This window comes from Bos grunniens, chromosome 6, assembly GCF_055505025.1.
Source record: "Bos grunniens cultivar Pamir isolate PY7600 chromosome 6, Bosgru_T2T1.0, whole genome shotgun sequence".
In the NCBI taxonomy this organism is placed as follows: Eukaryota; Metazoa; Chordata; class Mammalia; order Artiodactyla; family Bovidae; genus Bos; species Bos grunniens.
In genome coordinates this window covers 44,999,786-45,021,341 of record NC_141170.1, presented here as the reverse complement: position 1 = coordinate 45,021,341, position 21,556 = coordinate 44,999,786, and positions in this window count along the sequence as shown.

Genomic DNA, 21,556 nt, shown 5'->3' with positions numbered 1-21,556 from the left:
ATATAATTGTGGAAATTGTAGCAGCAGCAATTTTCTTCATGGTTATAATGTTATATTGCACCTAGGTTCTTAAATATATCTTTTAGTTTCAGCTTATTATGGTTTAAGAACATCAGGAAGAGGAAGAAGAACCAGTATGAGGTTGATGGTTGAGTGGCAACTGTAATTTTCCACATAACAGAATCTTTGCTAATATAAAAGCTACCTTCTAGTTATGCAAAAGTTTAATGAAATATAAGCACAAAGCAGTGTTTTCTACCCAACAAAGAACAAGTGCAGTCACAGAATTTATCATGTTGAGTTATTCTTTCCAAAATCAGCCACCCAAGGACCAAGGAATACAATTTAAAACAAAATTTCTATGCATTCTTTTTTGAGTGAACAAAACAGCTTGTGTAGCTAAACTGGGTAGCTGCAGTGTAATTTTGTAATGTTTCTATTTGTTGAAGAAATGCCGAATATTTGCAGGAATGGCAAGAAGCAAAACATAGCTCTCATTTGTATGCAACATAGTCATAACATAAAATTACGAGCTCAGAGATATGATTTCTGAAAAGATTGAATTAACATTGTGAAGATTAGAGCCCCCTCATTTGCATAAGTCTGGGGAATGCCATAACATGACAAAGCTAGCAATTTCTCTGGCAGTAGTGAAGAGTGGAGTTGCACTGCACTCCACAGTTCTGGCTCCCTGGTGGAAGAAAGAAGTGGGAAAGTAGGAGTTCACTCTTTGTAGAAGGACCTGGGAATAGGTATAGTTCAGATGCCACTCCCAACTCAAAGCTCACTTGAAATAAAAAGAGGTAACTTTAGAAATGCTGCCTGAAAAGTGATGAGTAACTTCTGATATGCAGTTACCTGTAGTAAAAATTTCTCTGGGAAGGAAGAGTATAATTATTTGCTCAACACAAACCCTTGTAGTCTTTGTAGCTAGCTATGGTTACCTGCAGGTGACTCTGATTCCTTGAGCTCTCAAGAAGGAGAACTTAACCTGGAGGGGAATCAAAGCTTTTATTAGGAAACCTGCTGACATGTTCCCGGGGTCATGTGATCATTTTATATATGAAGTCTTAACTAGAGGGAAAAATCACTTGTGTTCACAGAACGCGCAAGCCAGTGTCTCTTAGATGGCTGATTTGTCTGTCTAGTCAAGGCTCCAAAATCACTGCAGATGGTGACTGCAGCCATGAAATTAAAAGACACTTACTCCTTGGAAGGAAAGTTATGACCAACGTAGACAGCATATTAAAAAGCAGGGATATTACTTTGCCAACAAAGGTCCATCTAGTCAAGGCTATGGTTTTTCCAGTGGTCATGTATGGATATGAGAGTAGGACTGTGAAGAAAGCTGAGCACTGAAGAATTGATGCTTTTGAACTGTGGTGTTAGAGAAGACTCCTGAGAGTCCCTTGGACTGCAAAGAAATCCAACCAGTCCATGCTAAAGGACATCAGTCCTGGGTGTTCATTGGAAGGACTGATGCTGAAGCTGAAACTCTAATATTTTGGCCACCTCATGCGAAGAGTTGACTCATTGGAAAAGACTCTGATTCTGGGAGGGATTGGGGGCAGGAGGAGAAGGGGATGACAGAGGATGAGATGGCTGGATGGCATTACCGACTCAATGGACATGAGTCTGAGTGAACTCCGGGAGTTGGTGATGAACAGGGAGGCCTGGCGTGCTGCGATTCATGGGATTGCAAAGAGTTGGACAAGACTCAGCCACTGAACTGAACTGTTAAAGGTGCAAGGGGGAAGAGCAGAGCCATGGGTGTGGAATGTAAAAGATGAAATGGCAGTTACAATGTTGCATTATAAAGATGGAGGGAAAAGGAAGTGGATACAACATAAGTAAAAGTACAGAGAGGTGTTCTCCTCTGCACTTAGATCAACTGAGACTGGGATGAATTGTAAGTAAGAAATATGGTATATCCCAATGCATGGATACGACTGAGCGACTTCACTTTGGCTTTTCACTTTCATGCATTGGAGAAGGAAATGGCAACCCACTCCAGTGTTCTTGCCTGGAGAATCCCAGGGACGGGGGAGCCTGGTGGGCTGCCGTCTATGGGGTCACACAGAGTTGGACACTACTGAAGTGACTTAGCAGCAGCAATGCATGGAAGAAGGGTTTGATTTGGAATGGCGATGTCTGAAAAGGCCCAAGAGGTTGATCCAAGTGGGAAAGAGGGCCTTTGAAGTAAAACACTGAGTTTGAAAGAGTCTGTTTTCCTGCCTGCAGAGATGGGGGCTCCTGTTGTCATCTCAGGTAATTGATATTGGCACTCTAGGGTTCTATTCTACACTGAGTTTTCTCGTATTGTGTGACTGTGCTTTCCCTGTGGACTCTTTTTATTGTCCAGAGAGCTGGGCCAATCTGTGCATTATTCATAAAACAAAAGCTAAAAATCAAAGTTAACAATTAAGGTGGATAAAAATTTCTTTTCTCGCACCAAAACAATCTCCCCCTCATTAAATTAGCAATTAAGTAAACAAACACAATAACACACAACTTATAGGAATTCTGAAAACCATAGAATGGAGGTGTAAATGGCTAATTTGTTCACTATAGACAAAGTAAAATTGATTCTGAAGCCCTGAATAATTCAGTCTCACATCTTATGGAGCATGCAATTTATAACCGAGACAATAAATGTTAGAAAAAGCCTAGATTGCTATAGAAGAAAAAAGTATAGGGTAGTTAATTTTTAGCTGTAGGAAGGACAACAGGGAAAACTCTACAGAGAAGAGGACATTAGAGCTGGAAAATTAAGAATGAATGTGATTCTATTTCTTAGACAAGAAGTGGTAGACATTCTAGGAGAAGATGAGATAAATAAGGACAATACGTTGTGAATATTCATGGTGCAGTCAGGGAAAATCAAGTAGGTCAGTGTGGCTAGAATAGACTTCATGAGTAGGAGAAGGGGCTAGGGATATCTAGTTGGAAGGCAAGTTGGAATTATATTATAAAAGGTGTTTATAAGTCAGTCATGCTCTTGGTTTTGAATCTCATTAAACACTCAAAGAGTTTTAAAGCAGGCCAGTGCTTTGTTTAGTCTCTGCAGAGTAAAGGATACATCCATGATGTAGAAATCTGGAGAAAAGGGAATGGCTTAAGTGGCTATTGCTATAGCCTAGATAAGAGAATATGAAAGCATAATGAAGTAGGAAGAAGAGATGGATTTGAACAATATTTTATTAGGATGATCAGTTGGGCTCAGTAGTTTGCTGGATGTGGAAAGTAAGTTAAAGGGATGAATCCATAATGACCTTGAGTTTTCTATTTGGGGGATTGGCTGGGTGGACATGTCATTAGCAAACATAGGGAACATACATGGAGGAAAACAGGGATTGAGGGGAATACTGAATTCAGTTTTGGACATAATGAATTTTTGATGCTTACGGGATGGTTAGGTGAAAATGTTCAGTAAGTGATTCATAGGTGAATTTAGAAGCCAGAGGAAATAAGAAGTGGAGATATAGATTTGTATGTTACTAATAGACAGGTGAGACAGTGAGAGGTAATGAAATCACCAGAGAGGTGTAGAGAGGAAACAAAAGTGGATCAGGGAGGCACCCCGATGGCCATCTGATGTTTTCTAGGCAGTCTGAGGAAGGGCGGCCAAGGAAGAAGATTTAAAAGAGGACAGAAAGGCAATAAGAGAACCAGAAAAAAGTAGTGATTTGGAGAGTAATATAGAAAAGAATTAAAATAAAAAAAGAAACAACAGAGAGTGGTCAGAAATGACAGATACTACAAAGAAATCATGTTGGATAAAAATCTTCTATTTTTTTTTTCAACTGTGCTTTGCTACCCAGTGGGCTGTGGATAGCTCATACTATCCATGTCTATGAAACAGAAAAAGGGTTTGAGGAGCCAAGGTGACCTATGTACATACTAGACAAATGAAACCCTCCTTCCAGTTGAAGGTAGCATTTAGCCTGACAGGCAGCACTTTTCTTGCTTCCCTGCCTGAACAGTCCCTATACTCCTTGGGCCCAAGGGAATGATGTGAAGAGAAGAGCCTGACCAGCTTGAGGGAATGAGTTAAGAAGTCAATAGAGATTTGATGAGACCTAAGAGCAGAGTTTCTAATGATTGGTAGGGGTGAAAGAATTTATTACAAAATCAATGGGAATGGATTCTGGAGGACAAGTAAGGTTTGAAAGTGAAGGGTGTCATGAAATGATGAGGCCAAAGGTGTTAGGTGGTTTTATCAGAATACATATTGAAATCACTTGGGGTGACAGAAGGCAGTTAAGTAGAAAAGACAAATGTGATCCTTAAGAAATGGGAGGGAATGATGGGGGGGGGGTTGTAGTTGGAAAATTATCATGAGGTTGGAAAAAGAGTAGTGTAACGATGTCACGGAATTCAGCTGGTGGCTAAAATTCAGCTAGTGGGAAAAGGGACAAAAGTAGTTTTTCCTACAAGGCTAGTCCAGTTTATAACTTAACAACTCTTTGGGTAAATAAAAAGTCTTGCTCTGGCTGTTTTGTTTGGTTGTGATGAGCAAAATGCAATAGATGAGAAAGGCAATAGCAGAAGAAATCATGGGTTTAAAAATTTCAACCAGAAAAGTGGGTGGTTTCTGGAGATATTACAATTTTTATTGCTCTAATAGAAAAAAACCAGTCCAAAGGTACGTACCTTTTAATAGAATTTCTTTAGGTGGCAAAATTTAGAGTGAGAATTCTGTGCATTTCACCTGGGAAGATATTTCAGCTCTTCTAGGCTTTTTGACCCAAATGTCCCAACTGTTAGAAAACCTGGAATAATTCCGAAGTTTGTTGCTGGGCAAATTTGGTATGTCATCAATATTTTGATCTCATTCATTGACTCAATGCTTAAGAACTTTGGATCACAGTTTTCAATTTCTCCTTGATTAAGATCTTTAATATGGATCTTTAGTTTATTTGGGAGAGCTGAAAGCCTTGGGCTTAACCTTGTCTTTTAAGAAGGCACACACTTGAACAATGTGTTGATATGAGAAGAAAAGAAAGAATATAAACATACTTTTAAAATCAAATATTTTGTTCTTCTCTGCTTCTAAGGTCTTAAGAGTTAAAGGGACAATGACAAAACAACAGAAAAAGTGTCAAAGACCTCAGTTAGTCCCTTATTTGTGTTCTCTGATACTCAGCGGCATAACTAGTAAAAATGATTCTGATTAAAAACTTGATGTGGTTCTCCATTACTGTATGCTTCTGCTGCTGCTAAGTCGCTTCAGTCATGTCTGACTCTGTGCAACCCCATAGATGGCAGCCCACCAGGCTCCCCCGTCCCTGGGATTCTCCAGGCAAGAGCACTGGAGTGGGTTGCCATTTCCTTCTCCAATGCATGAAAGTGAAAAGTGAAAGTGAATTTGCTCGGTTGTGTCTGACTCATAGGGACCCCATGGACTGCAGCCTACCAGGCTCCGCCATCCATGGGATTTTCCAGGCAAGAGTACTGGAGTGGGGTGCCATCGCCTTCTCCGCCATTACTGCATACCTCTGTTCAGAATAAAGAGATCTTTTCTCCTGTACCATGTCATGCACCTCTGTTCATAGTTCTTCAGGCACTCTGTCAAATCTAATCCTTTGAATCGATTTGTCCCTTTCACTGTATAATCATAAGGGTTTTGATTTAAGTCATACCTGAATGGCCTAGTGATTTTCCCTACTTTCTTCAATTGAAGTCTGAATTTGGCAATAAAAAGTTCATGATCTGAGCCACAGTCAGCTCCTGGTCTTCTTTTTGTTGACTGTACAGCAGTGATCAAACCATCCCCAAGAAAAAGAAAGGCAAAATGGTTTTCTCAGGCCTTGCGAGTACCTGAAAAAAGAAGAGAAGTGAAAGGCAAAAGAGAAAAGGAAAGATGTGCCAATCTGAATGCAGAGTTCCAAAGAATAGCAAGGAGACATAAGAAAGCCTAAGTGAACAATGCAAAGTAATAGAGGAAAACAAGAGAATGTGAAAGACTAGAGATCTCTTCAGGAAAATTATAGGTACCAAGGGAACATATTGTTGAAAGATGGGCACAATAAAAGGACATAAATGGTATAGACCTACCAGAAGCAGAGATATTAAGAAAGAAGAAGTGGCAAGAATACATAGAAGAACTATACAAAAAAGATCTTAATGATCTGGATAACCACAATGGTGTGATCACTCACCTAGAGCTGAACATCTTGGAGTGTGAAGCCAAGTGGGCCTTAGGAAGCATCACTATGAACAAAGCTAGTGGAGGTGATGGAATTCCAGTTGAGTTATTTCAAATGCTAAAATATGATGCTGTGAAAGTGCTGCATTCAATATGCCAGCAAATTTGGAAAACTCAGCGGTGGCCACAGGACTGGAAAAGGTCAGTTTTCATTCCAATCCCAAAGAAGGGCAGTGTCAAACTTCCCTTCAAACTACAGCACTCTTGCACTCATTTCACATGCTAGCAAAGTAATGCTCAAAATTCTCTAAGCTAGGCTTCAACAGTACATGAACTGAGAACTCCCAGATGTTCAAGCTGGATTTATAAAAGGCAGAGGAACCAGAGATCAAATTGCCAACATTCATTGGATCATCAAAAAAGCAAAAGAATTCCAGAAAAACCTCTACTTTTCTTCATCAACTATTCTAAAGCCTTTGACTGTGTGGATCACAGCAAAGGTGTGGAACATTCTTAAAGAGATGGGAATACCAGACCACCTTACCTGCCCCCTGAAAAACCTGTACACAGGTCAAGAGGCAACAGTTAGAACCAGACATGGAACAAGGGACTGGTTCCAAATTGGGAATGAAGTACGTTAAGGCTATATATTGTCACCCTGCTTATTTAACTTTTACGTAGAGTACATCATGTGAAATGCTGGGCTGGATGAAGCACAAGCTGGAATCAAGATTGCCGGGAGAAATATCAATAGCCTCACATATGCAGATGACACCACCCTAACGGCAGAAAGTGGAGAGGAACTAAAGAGCCTCTTGATGAAGGTGAAAGAGGACAGTGAAAAAGCTAGCTTCAAACTCAACATTCAAAAAACTAAGATCATCTGGTCCCATCACTTCATGGCAAATAGATGAGGACATAATGGAAACAATGACAAATTTTATTTTCTTGGGCTTCAAAATCACTGCAGATGGTGACTGCAGCCATGAAATAAAAAGATGCTTACTCCTTAGAAGAAAAGTTATGACAAACCTAGACAGTGTTTTTAAAAAGCAGAGACATTACTTTGCCAACAAATGTCTGTCTAATCAAAGCTACAGTTTTTCCACTAGTCATGTATGGATGTAAGTGTTGAACCATAAAGAATGTTGAGTGCCAAAGAAGTGATGCTTTTGAACTGTGGTATTGGAAGAGACTCTTGAGAGCCCCTTGGACTGGAAGGAGATCAAATCAGTCAGTCCTAAAGGAAATCCACCCTGAATACTCATTGGAAGGACTGATGCTGAAGCTGAGGCTCCAATGCTTTGGCCACCTGATACAAAGAGCCAAATCATTAGGAAAGACCCTGGTGCTGGGCAAAATTGAAGGCAGGAGGAGAAGGGGATGATAGAAGATGAGTTGGTTGGATGACATCACTGACACAATGGACATGAGTTTGAACAAACTCCAGAAGATCGTGAAAGACAGGGAAGCCTGGCATGCTGCAGTCCGTGGGATTGCAAAGAGTTGGACACAACTGAATGACTGAACAACAACTCTTTTCTCATTGGGGTGCAGGAGATACTGGCATTTGACTAAGTAAGTTGAGTGGTCGAAAGCCAGAACTTTGAACAGCAACTGGAGTTGAGGAGAGAGAGCTGGACAAAAGTCTTTCTATGGACACAATCTCTTTCAAAGCTGAACTGATCAGGAAGCATCCTAAGACCTACTCTGAACTGCCTTGCCTTCATTTTATTGGCTTTGACTTACTAGTTAAAAATGGATTAGAGGTAGCCTTTCTAAACTACTTATATTTACTATATAACTACTTAATATAGTGAAAAGTTTTATGATTTCTACTGTCAAATCTAGCTGAGCCAAACCTTCCTGTTCATGCACACACTATACATGTATATACAGTTATGTATTTCTTGGGATTAAGAGAGCTTAAGAGTAAGATGCCATCTGTCTCAATGGCTGTTTTGCAGTTGTCTATTACTTACCTTGTGGTTGCTTTGGCCATCACAATGAAGTAGATCTCATAAGAGACTCTAGTCAGAGTGAGGTTCACAGCCTCTGTCTATGGACTTGACCTTCATTAGCATTTGGAGAGTGAAGAGACAGCCATAGAAACTCAGAGTTCTTACATTGGTGAAGGCTCTTACGTGGTTCCTAGATATGGTGAATGCACATGCTGGTTCTGCTACCACCATTCTTTTGGCTGCTGATTTTCCACATAAGCAGATTAAACACATCCTCTCTCCTCCTGCCCCACCAACTTTCTTCCCAGTCTCACATACCACAGCTCCTCAGCATCAGGGAGGAGCAATCATTTTGTACGGTCAGACTGTGATGAGAGGAAGTTGCCTTCAGATCTGACTCTTTGAGCCTCTGGGGAGAGACCCCGAGGTTCTAAACACATACAAGGCATTTTCCAAATGTTCTTCATCCCCCTTTCTGCTGCCTTTCCTGCCTAACCTGGAGACCTGGATGTGTGTATGATTGTTTTTGATATTAACCCATACAGCGCTTATTTATTTTCTAGATGGAGAAGATCCTGAGAGCAGACATTAGTTTATCTTTGTCTTTTACCACCTACAATAGTGCTTGGGACCAAAAGATGTTTAGTAATTTTGCTGAATTAAATTTAATTTCATCTTCCTTGAGAAGATGGAGCTGAGGCAGAGATGATGATAATAAACCATTGAGTGTTTGCTATGCTATAGGTAATGTTTCAAGTGTATACACACTGACTTATTTGAGCAACAGTCCTATAAGATAGGTTACTATTTCCTCCATTTTACAGATGGGGAATATGAGGCTAATTAACCTGCCTAATGCCATTTATCTAATAAGTAATAGTTCTGATCTGGTTTAGATGGTCTTGCTTTAAAGCCTAAGCCCCAAACTGTAGGCTAAATTGCCTCTCAAGAGTGGAAGGGCTAGGTAGAGAAAGCAGATAAACAACTTCAGTGTTTAACACTCCCCCAGTCCCATCCCCAGCATGGATTATTTGTACCATCTCCCTTTTTTCCCCCCGTATCTAGTTTTTCTTCCTTCAACATGTGATCTGGAGCAAGTCCATCCTACCTTAAATAGATGAACAAACAAACTAGCTTAACCATATACCTTTCTATAGTTTCATGGGGCCTGCAAGAAAAACGAAATCTGTTGCCTCTGGGCAACCAATTATCCTGAGCTGAGACCTGTAGAAATGTGTGTGATCAATCTTCATAAAGGATACTGTGTAAGACAGACATGGCTTACAGGACATGCTCACGGTGACTATGTCATAGGACTATTCCTATAGCATCCCTTAATATGGTCCAAGGTTATAAAGATATTGCTCATTAGAAATGATTTTAAGATGAAAGCAATGTATTCTGAGTTTGTTACTTCCTACTGGTTGCTTGAACTGCATGCCTAGTTCTCTGTTATCTTTGTGGAATCTGTATTGCTCTGAATGGCTGGGGCATGTATTTTACCAGTTGCTTCGTATTACCATATAAATACTGTGAATAATACAGGCCCTTAGGGATTCCTGGGTGGCTCGTTGGTAAAGAATGCACCTGGCAATGCAGGAGATGCAGGTTTGATCCCTGTGTCAGGAAGATCCCCTGGAGAAGAAAATGGCAACCCACTCCAGTATTCCTGCCTGGAAATCCCATGGACAAAGGAGCCTGGGGGGCTATAGTCCATGGGGTCCCAAAGACTTAGACATGACTGAATGACTAAACAACAACATAGGCCCTTCAGTTCTTGGTTTTAGTTTTGAGAGAGGTCCACTTGGGAGGTTCTTTTGGGTATGCGGCATCCTCCATGCAAAGGAGTCAAGATGTGTCCTAAACAAATGTGACTCAGAAACAGCACTTTTCTTTTCTTTTAAGTATTCTCCAAAATTAAAATAACACCTGAAATGTCCTCCCATAGATTTACCCATAGATTTACTCTATGTCCAAAAATAATACTAAACCTCACATATCTTTATGTGTACTTCCCTGTACAAGGGACATGGGATGGCAGAGGGGTAAGACTTATCATAATACTTGCTGCAGTGGGGTGAGACTCATCGTAATACTTGCTGCTATGACCTTCAGAGTCTTAAATAAGTAAAGGGATTTATTTTTCTTATTAATAAGAAGGATAGAAATAGTTGAGGTGGCAGCTAATAAAGGAATATTTGAAGGCAAGAAAAACAAGAAATTACCAGAGAAACAGGCTCTGGTGATTCTAATTTTTAATATTTTTTTGCTTTCTAGTGAAATATATAAAGAAACTGGCATTATTTGAATATCCACCTAGACGTCTCCTAGACTTCTGATTTTATGTCTGGAAATTTATGATTTATTTTATTTTTCTCAAATAGAATGGGAGGAAACTCTTATGGACCCTGTCCAGAAAAGTTCACTAAACTCCATTTACTTACTGACATGAAGAGAAGAAAAATACAGCTTTTCCCTGTAATGATTTCCCCAGTTGAAAGATGAATTAAATAAGAAAAATTCCAGAATGCAAAATGTGACCAACATGGCAGATTGGAGCAAGTCTAATGGATGCTTCCCCTGAACCTATGGAGGAATCTATATTAAAAACTTATTTGGAATAATGGTGTATGGAAATGGAAAAGTTCTTGTAGTTTGCTTAGTTAAAAGGCATAGAGGAAACAGCAAAATGTCACCCAGAAAGTGTTACATGTCAACTCAACGTCAATCAAGTAAAAACAGTTAACAATTAAGAGACAAGGCAATTTAAAGAGAAATACCCTGGATTTAGAATACTTAGGTTTTAGCCTTAATTCTACTACTGATTTTGTGAGGTTGGAAAGGTCAGTCACTTAACATTCCAGGGAATTGAATTTCTTCATTTTTAAAATAAAGGTGTTGAATTAGATAATTTCAAATGTTCTTCCCAGTCTAGAATTTCATGTTTTTCATTGAGATCAAGATTGTAATAACTTCTATGAGTTATTATAATTTACACTTCAATAATTCACTTTATTCATCAATAATTTAAAGTTTATACTTCCAATAGCAGTTTATACTTCAATAATTGATGTGTAAAAACAGTTGGTAAAGAATCTGTCTGCAATGCAGGAGACCCCAGTTCAACTCCTGGGTTGGGAAGATCTGCTGGAGAAGGTATAGGCTACTCACTGCAGTATTCTTGGGTTTCCCTTGTGGCTTTGCTGGTAAAGAATCCACCTGCAATGTGGGAGACCTGGGTTTGATCCCTGGGTTGGGATGATCCCCTGGAGAAGGGAAAGGCTACCCACTCCTGTATTCTGGCCTAGAGAATTCCATGGAATGTGTAGTCCATGGGGTCACAAAGAGTTGGACACAACTGAGCAAGTATTTCATATTCACTTTCTAAAAACTGAAAAAAATATAATAAATTAGCTTAAAAAGGCAAATTAGGTGAATTATTTGCAGTATAAATAAGCTTTAATAAGCTGGAAACCAAATTTGTATTACCCAGCTAGAAACTCTGCCACCCATATGTTCATAAAAACAGTGTAGTGGTTTTATTGTTCTCTCTGGCAGTGCCAATCATAGTTAGCACTAATTAATGAAATTCCAGGGTGCTGTTTGCCAGGAGGTTCATGCAATGGGTGAAGCAAACTACAGTGGCAAAGTTTCCATCATTTATATTGCCGTGACAATATTGGCTCAAGTTTCAGAAACAGTAATTCCAGCTCCTAGTCCCTGTGAGAACAAATGTAGATTGATTTATGTTCCGAGCCTCTCTAGCATATTGTCAACACTCAAATGGCTGCCAGAGCTCATCATACAAGGTGCTGACATTTTCTGGGAATCTGCTTGCCTTTACACATATTTCCTCTTGCACACATTGCTATGTTTTTTCTTTCTTTGTTTTAAGCTCTACAACAGAGTTGGACACGACTGATGTGACTTAGCAGCAGCAGCAGAGATTATTGCTATTAAAAGCAGTCTAACATTATTAATTTAGTTTATGCCAATACAAATATTTTAGGGGTAAGCCCTGCTCACAAAAGACCATAAACTTTCTTTAACCCATATTGGTCTTACAATCAACAATTAAACTTAGTGACTTTCCTTAGAATCATGCTTCCTATTTAGTCAACTCATCCCCACCTGCCACAGTACCCCTCCCTTCCTGCCCCCTGCCTTATTTCCCACCTATGTTCTTCAGTTTCCAAATCTTCCTATTCAGGTCCATTTCTCCTACTCCAACCCTTACTGTCATTGCTGTGAAGTCTAGGTCTTTTGGGCTCTGTAGCAGCTTTCCAGCTTCAGTTATAGATATAGACACTCATACCAGTGGTTCAGTGGTAAAGAATCTGCCTTCAGTGCAGGCGATGCAGAAGATGTGGGTTTGATCTCTAGGTCGGGAAGATCCCCTGGAAATGAGAATGGCGACCCACTTGAGTATTCTTGCCAGAAAAATCCCATGGGCAGAGGAGCCTCATGGGCTACTGACTGTGGTGTTGCAAAGAGTCGGATATGACTGAGCACACACGCATGCACTGATTTATTTATTTTTAAATTTGTCTCTTGAGAAGAAAAAGAACCAAATATTTCTATTGATTGTTATAGTGAAAGATAAACACATCATTTCAATAATGAAACATCTCTGTATGGATTAAATCAAATGAATTGAATAGTTCCCTCACTTGTGTTGTGATAAGTCAAAGGTTATGTTGCAGATTTCTAGCACTGTTTTTTTTTTCTTGGAAATGTAAGACATTTAATTGCTTTTCAGAACAAATCATAAAATCAACTATGGGCTCATCATGGTCAGTTTTTGGTTCTGTATTTCTGAAGAGGAAAAATTTTCCCCACTTTTGAGAAATTGAGATGCAACTTGGGTAAAGTGTAATCTCAGACATACAGCTTGATGAATTTTTATAACTTCCCTCTTACCCTGATCAAAATATAGACTATTTTTCACTTCCTGGAAGAATCTCTTATCCCCTCTCTTAGTATGCCAGATCTCCACCTCTGCAGAAGGAAAACAAATATTAGTAAATGAGTAGTGATTTGAATGTTTATAATTTTTATTATCTATTTTTACCGCCTATTTTTTGGTCATTGCAGAATTGTTATATCTTTAAAAATCCTCTTTCAGATCTTCCCTGTGAAGAATAGGGTAGAAAATAGCTAAATGTTTGTATCATAATTTTATAGTTTATAAAATCCATCTTTCCATTTTATCTCATTATTTTTAATGACAGCTTTGTACAGTAAATATTATAAGCCCGTTATCCTTTCTCTCCCTCTTTTTTTTACTGTTATGAATCTGGAATTTAAAGAGATTAAGAGTTTTCCTTAAGTAGTTTGGTTCCTTACAAACTGGCTCCACAGTTAGAACCCTAGGGGATTTCTAAGTTTATTAATGACTCTGAAGCACATATTAGTTATAGCCATATATTCAGGGAATAAAGGAAGTCATGCCAAATGTGCTGAGGATCCTTCTAAGACTTGAAATTCTAATATAGTACCAATAAAATTGGATTTTGTAGGACAGCCCAATCCTGGACAAGTTTTTTGTCCACTCATTTTTTATATCATTAGTTTGAATTACTGCAGTCTGTGGTGTCAGAAATAACTTTTCCATGTGGATATTGCTTGAACTTGGCTCTTTTGGCACCCCAGGCTAAAAGACTTTAAAGCCATGAACTTGTCAGATTGGATGCTACTAGGATTGAAGACTAGCCAAGCCTAGATTAACATAGTGTTGAATATGGTGAGTGACTAATAAATATTTATTGAACAATTGAATGGTTCTAAATATGGTTCCTTGTTATTTGTTGCTGGATGGCAAGAATAAGAGCTTTGTTAACTTTATAATGCTGTTAACACAACAATGGAATTTATAGATTCACAGTTTTACTCCAATATTCTGGATATGATCAGTAACAACAGAACTTCTGAATTGTTCTGAAATTCTTGGAATAAACAAAGGTCTGTGTTGACAACAAAAACTGCAGGCATGATATTTCCTTTCTTGGTAGATTAGTAATATCAACAAGTTATTAAAAATGTTAGCAAAGAAAGAATGAAAATTGCTATTTAAATCCTTTTTGCCTCTATATTTTATAGAAATGTCATAGCTGATCTTCTTTTCTCTCAGCCACTGGATCTTAAGAACTGTAGATGGCAATCCAACCACAAAAATGACCTAGTTTGCTAAATTTAGTCATGGATTTGTTTTTCCTAGCCACAAAAAAATTTATGTTGCTCTGGGAGAACAGCGTATCAGGAAAAAGGATCATAAAAACAAAAGCAAATCTCAAAGAAATAGAAAACAAGATAATTTTTTGTAGCCTTTACTTTTTTAGTTCAACTACATGTAAGTTTACAAAATGTAATTTCAGGCTCATGAGTTAATCAAGAAATACTGTGGAGGCATTTCAAATTAAGGATAGCTGAACATCTCAGTTACCATGGAAACAAGATACCATACATGAGAACAGGCCACATCATATAGAAGATTTAATTACAATGAAATGATAAATGAATAAAGGCAATTTTTTAGGCTATTTGTGGGTAAAATCCATTAGAACTCTGGTTTCCAAGGAAACCCATGTCTAAAAACAGTAATAAGAAAAATTATGGAATAAGATAAACTACATTTGAAAAAGATTTTGAAAAGAGTACAGCCGTCCCATCAATTAAGAAGAATATTTCTAATTTTAAAAGAATCACATTTGGATGAACTTAGAGTTCTTGTGAGAATCATGAACTAACTATAATGACAATAACACATGGGCTTTCTACACAGAATAATAAAATACTTGTTTGATTGAAGAGTGTTCATGAATCTAAGTTTTAGAATATGATTGGAATGGCATATTTAGACATGTTTTTATTTTGAAGTGAGTTTCACTGTGACTTGAAAGATCAAAGCATGGCTGTGTCAGCGGATCATTTTGATTCTAAATGTTGTGCCCTATTACCAAATTTGCTGCTGATTTATGCATGTGTGTTTGGGCTGAGCCAACAAGAAATAAACCATCTGGAGGGCCCTTTTGATGTAAGGATATGTGTAAAAAATATTCACTATCCAATTTAGTCTTGCTGAGAAGTTGATTTAAGACTAGATGGCCCAGAGGGTCCTTAGAAGCATGGTATGTTCCAAATTTTAGGCCACTAGCAAGAAGCTTGTTTGCAGGTGCATTGTTTTGGTAGTGTGCATCTACAGTAGGCAGTGGTATTTTAGGGGAGCAGAACACTACCACCACCTCTCTCCCATCATGGGATGTGATTACATGCAAAGCTGGTGAAGGATGTGGGTAAAAGAAACAAGACTTGTGGGCTGATCTGTACATCTACCATGTCAAAGGGCAGTCATTTGGCCAGTGGTCAGTTCATTCTATGCTGCTGCCCGCCTTTGCACATTCACAACAGCAGTCCCTGTTGATTTGGACTTGTGTAAAAAATATCATTTGAAGACCATGGGTTGTAGAGTGAAGACCAACATGAGTTTGGATCCCAGCTCTCTTCCTTACTAGCTGCGTGCTCTTGGGAAACTTTCTGAAACTCTTTGACCTCATTTTCTTCATCAGAAATAATATTTACTGTTGGATTATGATTATTAGTGTCAATACATATAAAGCAGGGTTTCTCAGCCTTAGCCCTATTGAAATTTTGGGCCATATAATCTTCACTGTGAAGGCTGTCCTGTGTGTAGCTGGATGATTAGCAATATCCCTGCTTCTTCTCATTAGATGCCAGCAGCAATTCCTCCCTACCCCTACCATTACTCTCCAGCTGTGGTAATCAATGATGATCTCTGACATGGCCCAGTGTCTTCTGGTGGACACAACTGCCCCCTGTTGAGAAGCACTGATGTCAAGTGACCTGCTAATAATGGATGATACATGGTAGTTAAATGTTATAAGTTTTTGTGAGGATGTAGTATACAGTATAGAGGTTAGGTGTAGACTTAGTCACTTAATTTCTCTCATGACCCATACTTTCCTATGCCTTTGTACAGTTCTGAAAATTTCTCAGGCAACATCTTTTCAAATGTTCACTCACTTCTGTTCTTTCATTTTCCCATCTAGTTTGCCTACTGAATTATGTTGAAATTTCTTGTTCTATATTCTGTGTCCCTTAACCTCTGATAGTTTTCTCTGTTTTCACCCAGACTATGTTCTAGATGATTATTATGGAGCTATCATCTATTTGAGGATTCTCTCCTCAGAGGAATCTTTTGTTTAATCTTGGCTACTGAGTTTTTAAAAACAATTAATGGCTATAATGACTATATTTCCATTTCAAGATGGCAGAGTAGAAGGATGTGTGCTCATCTTCTCCTTCAAGAACTCCAAAATTACAAGTCACTGATGAACAACCATCAACAGGAAAATGTTGGATCACAGGGAAAAAAGATACCCTACAACCAAGAGCAAAGAAGAAGCCCCAGCAAGATGGTAGGAGGGGGTGAAGTCACATTTAGAATCAAACCTCATACCTGCCAGAGATGCTTGGAGGGCTCAAACAAACCTTGTGCGCACCAGGACCCAGAGACCCCATAGGGACTGCGCCATAACTGTGTTTGAGTATTTCCTGCAGATGTACGGGTCAGCAGTGGCCTGCTGCAGGGGCAGGGGCTCTGGGTGCAGCAGGCCTGTACATGGCATAAGCCCTCTTGGAGGAGGTCACCATTAACCCCACAATAGAGCTGCCAGAACTTACACAGGACTGGGGAAACAGACTCTTGGAGGGCACAGACTAAACCTTGTGCACACCAGGACCCAGGAGAAAGGAGCAGTGACCCCACAAGAGAGTGACCCAGACTTGTGTGTGCCCGGGAGTCTCTGGCGGTGGGGTGGGTCGGCGGTGGCCTGCTGCAGGGTTGGAGGCACTGAGGGTGGCAGTGCATGCACTGGACCTTTTGAAGGAGGTTGCCATTATCCTCATTACCTCTGTCATACTTTGGCCTCAGGTCAAACAACAGGGAGGGAACACAGCCCAATCCATCAACAGAAAACTGGATTAAAGATTTACTGAGCATGGCTCTGCCCATCAGAACAAGACCCAGTTTCCCCATCAGTCAACAGAAAACTGGATTAAAGATTTACTGAGCATGGCTCTGCCCATCAGAACAAGACCCAGTTTCCCCATCAGTCAGTTTCTCCCATCAGGAAACTTCCATAAACCTCTTATCCTTCTCCCTCAGAGGGCAGACAGAATGAAAACCATAATCACAGAAAACTAACCAAACTGATCACATGAACCACAGCCTGGTCTAACTCAGTGAAACTATGAGCCATGCTATGTAGGGCCACCCAAGACGGACGGGTCATGGTGGAGAGTTCTGACCAAACATAGTGCCCTGGAGAAGGGAATGGCAAGCCACTTCAGTATTCTTGCCTTGAGAACCCCATGAACAGTATGAAAAGGCAAAAAGATAGGAACTGAAAGATGAACTCCCTAGGTCAGTAGGAGCCCAATATTCTACTGGATGGGTGGAGAAATAACTCCAGAAAGAATGAAGAGATAGAGCCATAGCAAAAAAAACACCCAGCTGTGTATGTGACAGATGATGGAAGAAAAGTCCAATGCTGTAAAGAGCAATATTGCACAGGAACCTAGAATGTTAGGTCCATGAATCAAGGTAAATTGGAAGTGGTCAAACAGGAGATGGCAAGAGTGAACATCGACATTTTAGGAATCAGTGAACTAAAAAGGATTGAAATGGGTGAATTTAGCTAAGATGATCATTATATCTACTACTGTGGGCAAGAATCCCTTAGAAGAAATGGAGTGGCCATCATAGTCAGCAAAATAGTCCAAAATGCAGTACTTGCATGCCATCTCAAAAACAACAGAATGATCTCTGTTTGTTTCCAAGGCAAACCAATCAATATCACAGTTATCCAAATCTATTCCCCGACCAGTAATGCTGAAGAAGCTGAAGTCAAACAATTCTATGAAGACCTACAAGACCTTCTGGAACTAACCCAAAAAAGATGTCCTTTTCATTATAGGGGACTGGAATGCAAAAGTAGGAAGTCAAGAGATACCTGGAGTGACAGGCAAATTTGGCCTTGGAGTACAAAATGAAGCGGGGCAAAAGCTAACAGAGTTTTGCCAAGAGAATGCACTGGTCATAGTAAACACCATCTTCCAACAGCACAAGAGAAGACTCTACATGTGGACATCACCGATGGTCAATGAAAGATGAACTGAAATCAGATTGATTATATTCTTTGCAGCCAAAGATGGAGAAGCTCTAGAAAGTCAGCAAAAATATGACTGGGAGCTGACTGTGGCTTAGATCATGAACTCCTTATTGCCAAATTCAGACTTAAATTGAAGAAAGTAGGAAAAACCACCAGACCATTCAGGTATGATCTAAATCAAATCCTGTACGAATATACAGTGGAAGTGAGAAATAGATTCAAGGGATTAAATCTGATAGACAGAGTGCCTAAGGAACTATGGACAGAGGTTCATGACATTGTACAGGAGACAGGGATTGAGACCATCCCCAAGAAAAAGAAATGCAAAAAGGCAAAATGCAAAATGCAAAAAGGCCTCTGTCTGCAGAGGCCTTACAAATAGCTGCAAAAAGAAGAGATGTGAAAGGCAAAGGAGAAAAGGAAAGATATATCCATTTGAATGCAGAGTTCCAAAGAATAGCAAGGAGAGATAAGAAAGCCTTCCTCAGCGATCAGTGCAAAGAAATAGAGGAAAACAGTAGAATGGGAAAGACTAGAAATCTTTTCAAGAAAATTAGAGATACCAAAGGAACATTTCATGCAAAGATGGGCACAATAAAGGACAGAAATGGTATGGACCTAACAGAAGCAGAGATATTAAGAAGAGGTGGCAAGAATACTCAGAAGAACTATACAGAAAAGATCTTCATGACCCAGATAACCACGGTGATGTGATCACTCACCTGGAGCCAGACATACTGGAGTCCAAAGTCAGGAGGGCCTTAGGAAGCATCACTATGAACAAAGCTAGTGGAGGTGATGGAATTCCAGTTGAAAGATGATGCTGTGAAAGTGTTGCACTCAATATGCCAGCAAATTTGGAAAACTCAGCAGTGGCCACAGGACTGGAAAAGGTCAGTTTTCATTCCAATCCCTAAGAAAGGCAATGACAAAGAATGTTCAACCTGAATTACAGTTGCACTCATCTCACATGCTAGCAAAATAATGTTCAAAATTCTCCAAGACAGGCTTCAACAGTATGTGAAATGTGAACTTCCAGATGCTCAAGATGGATTTAGAAAAGGCAGAGGAACCAGAGATCAAATTGCCAACATCTGTTGGATCATTGAAAAAGCAAGAGAATTCCAGAAAAGCATCTACTTCTGATTTACTGATTATGCCAAAGCCTTTGAGTATGTGGATCACAACAAAGAGATGGGAATACCAGACTACCTGACCTGCCTCCTGAGAAATCTGTATGTAGGTTAAGAAGCAATAGTTAGAACTGGATGGAAGAAAGGACTGGTTCCAAATTGGGAAAGGAGTATGTCAAGTCTGTATATTGTCACCTTGCTTATTTAATTTATATGCAAAGCACATCATGTGAAATTCTGGGGTGGATGAAGCACAAGCTGGAATTAAGTTTACTGGGAGAAATATCAATAACCTCAGATATACAGATGACACCACCCTTATGGCAGAAAGCAGAAGAACTAAAGAGCGTCTTGATGAAAGTGAAAGAGGAGAGTGAAAAAGTTGGCTTAAAATTCAACATTCAGAAAACTAAGATCATGGCATCAGGTTTCGTCACTTCATGGCAGATAGATGGGGAAACAATGGAAACAGTGAGAAAGTTTATTTTTTGGGGCTCTAAAATCATGGCTTGAGAAATTTGTATGCAGGTCAGGAAGCAACAGTTAGAACTGGACATGGAACAACAGACTGGTTCCAAATAGGAAAAGGAGTATGTCAAGGCTGTATATTGTCACCCTGTTTATTTAACTTATGTGCAGAGTACATCATGAGAAACGCTGGACTGGAAGAAACACAAGCTGGAATCAAGATTGTGGGGAGAAATATCAATAACCTCAGACATGCAGATGACAGCACCCTTATAGCAGAAAGTGAAGAGGAACTAAAAAGCCTCTTGATGAAGGTGAAAGTGGAGAGTGAAAAAGTTGGCTTAAAGCTCAGCATTCAGAAAACAAAGATCATGGCATCCGGTCTCATCACTTCATGGGAAATAGATTGGGAAACAGTGGAAACAGTGTCAGACTTTATTTTTCTGGGCTCCAAAATCACTGCAGATGGTGACTGCAGCCATGAAATTAAAAGACGCTTACTCCTTGGAAGGAAAGTTATGACCAACCTAGATAGCATATTCAAAAGCAGAGACATTACTTTGCCAACAAAGGTTCGTCTAGTCAAGGCTATGGTTTTTCCTGTGGTCACGTATGGATATGAGAGTTGGACTGTGAAGAAGGCTGAGCGCCGAAGAATTGATGCTTTTGAATTGTGATGTTGGAGAAGACTCTTGAGAGTCCCTTGGACTGCAAGGAGATCCAACCAGTCCATTCTGAAGGAGATCTGCCCTGGGATTTCTTTGGAGGGAATGATGCTGAAGCTGAAACTCCAGTACTTTGGCCACCTCATGTGAAGAGTTGACTCATTGGAAAGGACTCTGATGCTGGGAGGGATTGGGGGCAAGAGGAGAAGGGGACGACAGAGGATGAGATGGCTGGATGGCATCACTGACTCGATGGACATGAGTCTGAGTGAACTCCGGGAGTTGGTGATGGACAGGGAGGCCTGGCGTGCTGCAATTCACGGGGTCGCAAAGAGTCGGACACGACTGAGTGACTGATCTGATCTGAAAATCATGGCAGAAGGTGATTGCAGCCATGAAATCAAAAGACGCTTGCCCCTTGGAAGAAAAGCTATGGCCAACCTAGACAGCATATTAAAACACAGAGACATTACTTTGCCAGCAAAAGTCCATCTAGTCAAAGCTATGGTTTTTCCAGTAGCCACGTATGGATATGAGAATTGGACTATAAAGAAAATGAGCACTGAAGAATTGATGCTTTTGAACTGTGGTGTTGGAGAAGACTCTTGAGAGTCCCTTGGACTGCAGGGAGATCCAACCAGTGAATCCTAAAGGAAATCAGTCCTGAATATTCATTGGAAGGACTGATGTTGAAGCTGAAACTCCAATACTTTGGCGACCTGATATGAAGAACTGACTCACTAGAAAAGACCCTGATGTTGGGAAAGACTGAAGGCGGGAGGAGAAGGGGATGACAGAGGATGAGATGGTCAGATGGCATCACTGACTCAATGGACATGAGTTTGAGTAAGCTCTGGGAGTTGGTGATAGATAAGGAAGCCTGGTGTGCTGCATTCCATAGGGTTGCAAAGAGAGGGGCACGACGGAGTGACTGAACTGAGATAATGACTATAATTTCCATCAAATTTTTTATGTTTTATTTATCTGCCTT